Here is a 9,884-nt window from a genome sequence, read left to right as displayed (position 1 = left end):
TGTGAAGATGTTAAGATTGGGCGTTTTGAAAATAAACAACAATTAAATAATGTGATTAAAAAGCACATTTTTTCGGATCATTTCGAATATATGTATAAATATTTAATTTAATTAAGTTTAACGTGCTGGAAAATATTGAAATGGACCTTGAAAGTGACGTATATAATAATAATAATAGAATTTTATTTATAAGCGCCTTTCAAGACACACAAGGACACTTTACAAGGGAATAAGCAACAAGAGTTTATATAAAACTAAAAATGATTAGAATAAATCACCAACAATTTAAAATAAATTATTAAATAACTAAAAACATTAGAAAGAAGCAGCAGATGAGAAAAGAGACACACACATACACACATATACATACACATATACACATGTATAAATGCTTTAATTTCACCTTGTAAAGGTGTATGAACCAATCAATCAATCAAAGTTTATTTTTATAGCGCTTTTAACAACTCAAGTTGTCGCAAAGCAGCTTTACAGGATTTACAAGGTTAACAATACAATGGGTCCAGAACCCTAATGAGCAAGCCAAGGGCGACAGTGGCGAGGAAAAACTCCCTATGATGGTGGGGAATAGGAAAAAACCTCGGGAGAACCAAGACTCAAAAGGGAACCCATCCTCCATTGGGCGGCCCGTTAACACACAAATACACAAGTCACACACAATTCACACAATCAGACTAGGTAAAAGGTAGAATTGAAAGTTCTGGGTTTTGATATTGTCACTGTAAATGTCTGTTGATGAACGCCAGGCTTTCATTCCGCGTCGGAGCAGTGATGCTGGTATTGTAGGCTCCGACTGCAGTGTTACTCACCAGGTGAATCCCGGCATCAGCACATCCACCGGCAGCCAGACCATCCCCCAGGTGCCTGCAGGTGCCTGTATCCAATGGGTAGAGCCATGCAAGAAGATAGACAATACAGACTGAGTGGACATGAATTTAAACCACCATTGATTTAAATGTACATATCTCACGTGCCAGTGATGAGCATGTGGCTCCGGCAGACTAATCTATAGCAGCATAACTAAAGGGAGGGGTTCAGAGGTGACCACAGGCATGAGGGCTCACTGAGACATTGCTTTCCAGTCAAGTCATAGTCACAAATAGAGTGATGCCAAGACACAGCTGGATGACAGCATCAACATCTCAGATCACCAGAAATCTCAACGTCTGGGGGCCCCCAAGCCCCTACACCTTACAAGGGGAATGTTAGCTGAAGGCTTGATTAAACAGGTGAGTCTTAAGTCTAGATTTAAAGATTGGAACTGTGTCAGAATCTCGGATTGGAGCTGGAAGGCTAATCCATAATTGAGGGGCTTTAAAAGAGAAAGCTCTGCCTCCGGCTGTAGTTTTACAAATTTTTGGAACTAGGAGAAATCCAGCATTTTGGGAGCGCAAAGGGCGAGATGGGTTGTAGTAATCAATGAGTTCACTCAGATATTGTGGGGCAAGACCATTTAACGCCTTATAGGTTAACAGGAGAACTTTAAATTCAATGCGATATTTAATCGGCAGCCAGTGTAGTGCAGCGAGAGTGGGACTAATATGATCGAATTTCCTAGCCTTGGTTAGGACTCTAGCTGCGGCATTTTGTACAAGTTGTAGCTTCATTATGGACTGTTTAGAGCATCCAATTAGAAGACTATTACAGTCGTCCAATCTCGACGAGACAAAAGCATGGACTAGCTTCTCTGCATCAGCTAATGAAAGTAAGTGTCTCAGCTTGGCGATATTACGTAAATGGAAAAAGGCAGCCTTAGTGACATTGCATACATGTCCGTCAAATGAAAGATCAGAATCAATAGTGACACCTAAACTTTTTGCAGTAGATTTTGGTGTTACTGAAAAAACATCTAGGGTAAGGGGAATATCAGCCCAATTGCTTCTAACAGCTTTAGGACCAAGAATCAGTACCTCAGTCTTGTCAGAATTTAGTTTAAGAAAATTAGACGCCATCCAGTTTTTAATATCCTGGACGCAGTTCTCAATCTTGAGAGTTGTGGTGGTATCATCTGGATTAGAAGATATATACAACTGAGTATCATCTGCGTAGCAATGGAAGCTAATACCATGCCTACGAATGATAGTGCCCAGTGGTAGCATATATAATGAGAATAATATGGGGCCCAGTACAGATCCTTGTGGGACACCATACTTTACTTTAGAATGCTCAGAGCATTCGTTATTTACTAGCACAAATTGGTAACAATCTGTCAGGTAGGACCTGAACCAGGAGAGTGCTTGACCTCTTATGCCAATGAGTGTCTCCAGTCTATTAAGTAGAATATTATGATCAATGGTGTCAAAAGCAGCACTGAGGTCTAACAGTATGAGAAACGAAATGTGTCCTTTATCAGAGGATATTAAGAGATCATTCAATACTTTAGTTAGTGCTGTTTCAGTGCTGTGATGAGCTCTAAATCCAGACTGAAATAACTCTGACATGTTCTGTCTGTAAGAAGGAAGAGAGTTGTGAAGAAACTACTTTCTCTAAAATTTTGGATATGAATGACAGATTAAAAATTGGCCTATAGTTGGACAGTTCTTGGGGGTTAAGACCAGGTTTTTTAATTAGCGGCTTGATGACCGCAAGTTTAAATGAACTGGGAACGTAGCCCAGGCTCAGAGAATAATTTATTATAGTAAACAGAGGTGGGGACTCGAGTCACATGACTTGGACTCGAGTCAGACTCGAGTCATTAATATTAAGACTTTTGACTTGACTTGAAAAAATATTCAGAGACTTAGACTTGACTTGGACTTTTACACCAATAACTTGGGACTTGAATTGGACTTGAACCTGTTTACTTGCAAAGACTTGATTTTTTTTTACCCCAAATCTAAATTTTAAAACGCATATTAATATTTATAAAGTGCGCCCCATTAATTTCATTTCCGTCCTTCTGACGCAGACCAGTCCTCTGCTTTTCCACACTCTGTACGTGTGTGTGTGTGCATGAGCTGCAGCACAACCAATCAAATGGGGGGTTGGCGAACGTAAATTTTTACCGGGCGGGGTGTAAAATGGACACAAATTAAGTATTATATCGCGATCGATCGATCGCCAGTGGTTGGTGCCAGAGCGAACTAGTAACTCATTGAATCATAGATGTGGATCAGAGGTAAATAAACTAGATTTTTTTCCGGCGTGAGAAATCGGATGTGTGGCGTGAGAGCGTGTGAAGACGGTCAAATGCGTGTGTCTCACGCTCAATGCGTGAGAGTTGGCAACCCTGGGTTCTGTATCTGAACTCGGGGAAGAGAGCCTCTCTCTGTCACCATCATAATATCCAGTTCTATCTCAGCATGGATTGTGTATTTGAAGACATCTACGTCGAGAAAAAAATATATTGACAAAAGTGGAGCGAGTTTTCAGCTATGGGGACATCATTCATCGTGCACAAATGACATACAGACTTTTGGCCAGCAAATGCAATGCAGAATAGTTTACTGAAATGTCTAAAGTTGCAGATTCCTGTTAATTGTTCAGTTCTTATATTTGTTTGTCTTGTGTCACTCACACATGTTCTCCAAGAAACCAGATAAGAGAAGAGAGGGAAAATGCTGTTATGGTTCTTTGTATTGTACTGTGAAAATATCAGCACTTTTTATTTGAACATGGAGTTCTACTTATGACTTTTTCACATAATATTTATTTCTGGAAAATTGTAGATTAAAGTATGAATATTTTTGCAGCTAAGTTTAACAAATTGAACTGTGCAATAAAGAGGTGTAATTTTAATTTTTTTTTATACTTCGTGTTTTCAGTTGCACGTTTTATCAAGATTTGAGGAGAATACAGATTTTAAAAAGATAATGTCTATTATTTACATTTAAAATATACCTGCAACATTGGTAAAAAAAAAAAGACTCGAAAGGACTTGAAATTCCAAGTTTCAGACTTGGGACTTGACTTGACTGTTGCCTGTCTTGACTCGAGACTTGACTTGACTTGAGTGTCTTTGCTTGAGACTTGACTCGGGACTTGAGGTATAAAGACTTGGACTTACTTGAGACTTGCAAAACACTGACTTGGTCCCACCTCTGATAGTAAGCAACGGTTCTACATTGCTATGCAGTAATTCTTTAAGTAGATGGGTTGGTACAGCATCTAGTACCCTGCAAACATGACTTTGTTCATTGCGCTGAAGCGCGGCACGCGCGAAGTTACAAAAGTCGAGAGGTGCACGACCTTGCGAATCAACAGCGCGTGAGACCCTCCGCCACCGCGATTACATAATTTTCGCCGCGCGGACCCTCGTGTCGCGTCAAGTATAAACCTGGCTTAAACCTAGCTTTAAAGCACTTCTACGGCACTTTCAAGGTCCATTTCAACCTTTTCCAGCTGACTCAGGTTCTCTCTAAGCTCGGTTTCTGGAACAGAAAACCTGAGCTTTCGTTAACTCTGAGTTTACTTACCCGCTTTCTGGAATACCCCCCTGTCCATTTGTTGTGAATCGAAATACAGTTACAATTTCATGCATTTTCAAGTACTTTAGCCTAAATTCCAGCACTTTTCAAACCTGGAACACAATGCACAATAAAAATTCGTCACGTAAATTTTCCACCGTTTGCGGAGGTTCGCGCGAGGTGCAACGTACACTCCCGAAAGCCTTAACTTGTTGCTGATCACCTACAGTGTTTCTCACACAGCTCACACACACACGCAGGTACGTCCACGGAATTAACACAAACGTAGCACTTTCAAAATAAAAGCGTCACAGTTGTATTGCACGCACGCACGATATTTGTTTCATTTATGATTGGCCTCTCGCGGGCCGGACAGGGACGCACAACGGGCCGGATGTAGTTTGCCCAGGTCTGCACTACGAGCAATCACAACAATGAAACATCCAAAATACCCGACGAAGGACAAGGGAGACTCAGGGGCTTATATACACAGGACTGAAACAAGGAACAGGTGAGAATAATAACACAGGGGCGTGGTAATAAACGGGGAATCACGGAGACAAACAAGCAGGGCGGGATGAACAGGTACGGAACAGACACGAGGGAGTCCGTAGTGACAGCGAAGGGAGGGGGGTGCGGCCATGACAAGTGCCCAAGGATGCTGCTAAGCATTAGTTGTTACATTAAATGTCTTTGTTTTCATTATATATATAGCCCTTTGTCAAATAAAATGATCCTAATTTCTGTTAATAAATATTTTTAAATGATGTGTGCACATTAACAATAGGCTTCTTCCTTACTACACATTAATAAATCACACCCTGCAGTTGCACAATCCAAATGAGCGGAGCTGAACTAGGGTAAAAAAAAACCAGTTCAGCCGTTTGTCGTTTCGGTCGTGTCGTCTCGTCGTGGTGCGTCTCGGCAAGTAGGCCTATAAACATTTTTTGTTGTTGTTTGCTTTTTAAACCCCGTTACTTGAGCCTTTACTTATAATTTTTTTGCTGTTGTGTGGCAAATTGTTTTTATATTTTCAGGCATGCATATTTTATTTAAAATATTTTTGACATTTTGCACAGTGCCTGTCTGACAAAGTTCGATATGCGCAATGCGTACTGACGGTGATTTTTTTGTTAATGTTCTCTAATGTTTAATTAAAAAATAAATAAGTAAATAAATAAATAAAAGCTGAATAAAGCCAACCTACCATGTTTATTCATTTATCTGAGTGTTTTAGGTTTTTCCTTTGAAGTGGAAAAAAGTCCTGAATGTGAACGGGATCCCGTTTAAGGCGCTCTAGGAAAAAAAACCCTGATTCGACTATTAGTCGACTAAAGGGAAAATCTGACGAATCAGATTTGACTATGAAAATCCTTAGTTGAAGACACCTCTAATTACTATGTTAAGCAATATGATTTATTTGTTTTATATAATGAAGAATTTTAAGTAACTGAACCTCATGTTTCTCATGAGTCAGTACTGATGTGAAACACATTACTGTTGTTGGCTCTCATTACCAGGACTTTCTAAACAACATGTAACACAATACTCAATCCATTAATTGATATTAAAACCCTCCAATTACAGCCAAAGCCTGGAATATTTTCTTAATTAACAAAAGTGACTAAATTCATGAACAAAAAATTAATAATTGATTTTATTATGTCATGCCATTACCCTTTTGAGAAAATATCAGCCATAGGTGTTCGAGTCACTCCCACTGAGCGCGTCACACAAGACGCTATAAGTGCTACTTCATCTTTATCCGTGCGAATTCTCAGCGTAAAACTGTTCCTGTGTCTAGTTAGCTCACGAGGTTTTGGTGTTATACTGGTTAGTCATGGACAGTGTTGAGAACGTTACTTTAAAAAAGTAATTACTTATAGTTACTCACTACTTGTTCAAAAAAGTAACTGAGTTAGTAACTGAATTACTCTATAATAAAAGTAACTCCTTACCAAGGAAAGTAATTATTTGCGTTACAGTAAAAAAAAAAATTATATGCCAAGGATTTTTTTAAAAGCAGTTTTCACAGTCAGTTGAAATGAGTAAATCAGAAAGGTGTTTAACTTTTGATATTTATTGCACATCCACAAACTAGTGCAGGATAAAATCATTTAAAATCCCAAATCTTTGTGTCACGTATGGCCTCGCCCCCTCCCTTAGCTGTCACTCCGGGTTCCCTCTTGTCTGTGTTCCGTGCCTGTTTATCCCGCCCCGCTTGTTTGTCTCCGTGATTCCTTGTTTGTTACCACGCCCCCGTGTCATTGCCGTCACCTGTCCCTAGTTTAGTTTCATTGTATATAAGTCCCAGTATTTTCCCAGTCTAGTTATCCGTGGTTTTGTCTATCTATTGGTTTGTGCTTTGTTCATGCTGTTGGTTTGTGATTGCTGTTCGCTGTTTCATCTTGCTCGTGAGTTTGTCTGTGTTTCCCCGTCGTGTTTAATATGCCTGTGTACCTTTGTTACTCTGACTGCCCTCCCGTTATGAACCCAGACTGGTTATCCGACTCCGATGATGGTATGCCCTGTAATAAATCTCGCTCTTCTCAGCACTTGTGTCCGTCCTCTCGCTCCGCAGCGCGAGCTGCGTTACATAACCACGGATCTACCAAGGACACAGCGAGAGAGCGAGACTCTGGTGAGTTCGTTCACTGTAACGAGATGTTGGCTGGTTTAATTCGGTTCGACTCTCCTGTGTTACAGCTCGAACAAACCAGAGACAGGAATACCCCTGGCGCTGTGGGAACAAGGAAGTCTCGTCGCAGATCGAAGAAATCACAGTCTCTCACAACTGGCTCAGCATAGACTCCTATTGAGCGCTGTGAGTCTGCCCAGCTTGACAAACACCACAGGGATGAGCCACCTGTGGTGCAAGTAGCGGGCAGACGGAACGAGCGCACAGACGAGCGTTGGCTTAACCCTCGGTTGGCTTTCGATGGCTACTGCGAGCTCCCGATGCCTCAGAGGAGGCGGAGCTATCGCAGAGAGAGCCACCGAGGGGCTTGTGTGTCTGTGTGTTCTTCCAGGCTCGACCCGGACCCCGTGGAAGAGGACCTCCCTCCGCCGATCCCAGAAGCCGCTCCCCGAAGGCCCCCCAAGAATTTTTTGGGGGGACGCAGTAGCCACTCGCCCCAGGAGTGGCCGGCTCGGAACCCGGATGACGTCAGCGCGGCGGACACGCCCCCCGAGGACATCAGCGCGGCGGTTACGCCCCCCGAGGACGTCAGCGCGGCGGTCACGCCCCCCGAGGACGTCAGCGTGGCAGACACGCCCCCCGAGGACATCAGCGCGGCGGTCACGCCCCCCGAGGACGTCAGCGCGGCGGTCACGCCCCCCGAAGACGTCAGCGTGGCAGACACGCCCCCCGAGGATGTCAGGGCGGCGGTCACGCCCCCCGAGCGCATCTCCTCACCTCAGCGACCTGTCCCAGTGACCCGGAGGAGGTCTACCACGGTTCCCGTCCCCGTGACCCAGAAGGGGTCGTCCATGCCTGCGCCTATTCCCGTGACCCAGGAGAGGTCGTCCACGCCGTCTCCCGTCCTCGCGACCCAGGAGAGGTCGTCCACACCGGCTCCCATCCCCGCGACCCAGGAGAGGTTGTCCACGCCGGCTCCCGTTCCCGCTGCCCGCCAGCGGACGCCGCTTGTTCCCGCTGCCCGCCAGCGGACACCGCCTATTCCCGCTGCCCGCCAGCGGACCTCGCCTGCGGACCCCGCCTGTTCCCTCAGAGACTGTGCTGCCCTCTATTGAGCATGGACTTTGTGTGCCCCCTGCTCAACCCTATCCCTCTTATGTTTCATTGCCCATGTTCCCCTTGCTCCCTGGTCCTATCTCTGGTTTTGTGTTGGTTCCCATCCCCGTAGTTGTGTCTGTTCATGTCCATGTTCCTGTTCCTGTGTCTGTTTCCCGTGGTGTCATCTCTGTCCCTGTCCCCATGTCTGTTCCCCAAGTTGTGACCCACTTTGTGCCTGTGCCTGTCTCCGTTGTTCATGGTGTCTTTGCCTCTGTGTTTGCCTCCGCCCTGTTCCCTGGCCCCACTCCCGTGTCTACTCCCGGTCCTGTCCCGTCCAGCCCTGCTCCCGTACCTCGCCCGGTCCCTGCCTGTGTTGCCATGCCCCGGCCCAGCTCCTGGCCAGTCTCTGCTTCCCCTGTCCCTGCCGTGCCCCGACCTCCGTGCCCTGCTTTTCCCTGGTCTGTTCCTCCGGTCTGTCCTGTGTCTGCTGTCCCTGTCCCTCGCCACGTCCCGTGATTCCCTGTCCTGTCTGCCCTTGCGTGCCCCGGAGTGGCACACCTTGAGGGGGGGTAATGTCACTTATGGCCTCGCCCCCTCCCTTAGCTGTCACTCCGGGTTCCCTCTTGTCTGTGTTCCGTGCCTGTTTATCCCGCCCCGCTCGTTTGTCTCCGTGATTCCTTGTTTGTTACCACGCCCCCGTGTCATTGCCGTCACCTGTCCCTAGTTTCGTTTCATTGTATATAAGTCCCAGTATTTCCCCAGTCTAGTTATCCGTGGTTTTGTCTATTGGTTTGTGCTTTGTTCATGCTGTTGGTTTGTGATTGCTGTTCGCTGTTTCATCTTGCTCGTGAGTTTGTCTGTGTTTCCCCGTCGTGTTTAGTATGCCTGTGTACCTTTGTTACTCTGACTGCCCTCCCGTTATGAACCCGGACTGGTTATCCGACTCCGATGATGGTATGCCCTGTAATAAATCTCGCTCTTCTCAGTACTTGTGTCCGTCCTCTCGTTCCGCAGTGCAAGCTGCGTTACACTTTGTAAAAAAAAAAAAAAAAAAGCAAAAGTAAACAGACACTATATAAAGTGCATTTACATCTATCAAATTAAATTAAATTCTCTCAACCTGAGACAACTGGTTTGTTCACGACAGAAGTAAACTTAACAATAAAACCTCTGTTCTTAATTAAATAAATCAAATACCCAGTCTGGTAGACATTCAGGAACTTGTATTTTCTTAAATAATGTTTATATCGCCACCTTGAAAATGATCATTTTTCTTCGGCTTGCTCCTGACTCGTCATTTCTGCCTCTTCTCCGTTTGTGTGTCACTGGCATGCTTCGGCAAGCATAAAAACACTGGCTCTGATTGGCTACCATAAAGCTGCCTTAGCCAATCGCTTACTGACTTGTTAAGTTAAACAGGTGTTACACCGAGAACTGTGACCTATCGAGATCTGTTACTCCTCACTAGCCTGGGCAGCGGTCCGCTCGGATTACTGTTAGTATATCAATATATAGTAACGCACCGCTTTTAATGACCAGTAACGTCAACGGCGTTGTAATGACAGGAAAAGTAATTAATTATATTATCGCGTTACTGACAAAATGACGCCGTTACCTAACGCCGTTATTTTTAACGGCGTTATTCGCAACACTGGTCGTGGATGGTCTTACTTTGTTTCTTTACTTGGTAGTTCTGTTAGTCGGGTTGTTGTTTGTATGTTTAC

The sequence above is a fragment of the Brachyhypopomus gauderio genome, chromosome 6 (genome assembly GCF_052324685.1).
Source record: "Brachyhypopomus gauderio isolate BG-103 chromosome 6, BGAUD_0.2, whole genome shotgun sequence".
In the NCBI taxonomy this organism is placed as follows: Eukaryota; Metazoa; Chordata; class Actinopteri; order Gymnotiformes; family Hypopomidae; genus Brachyhypopomus; species Brachyhypopomus gauderio.
This window is presented reverse-complemented; position numbering follows the sequence as displayed.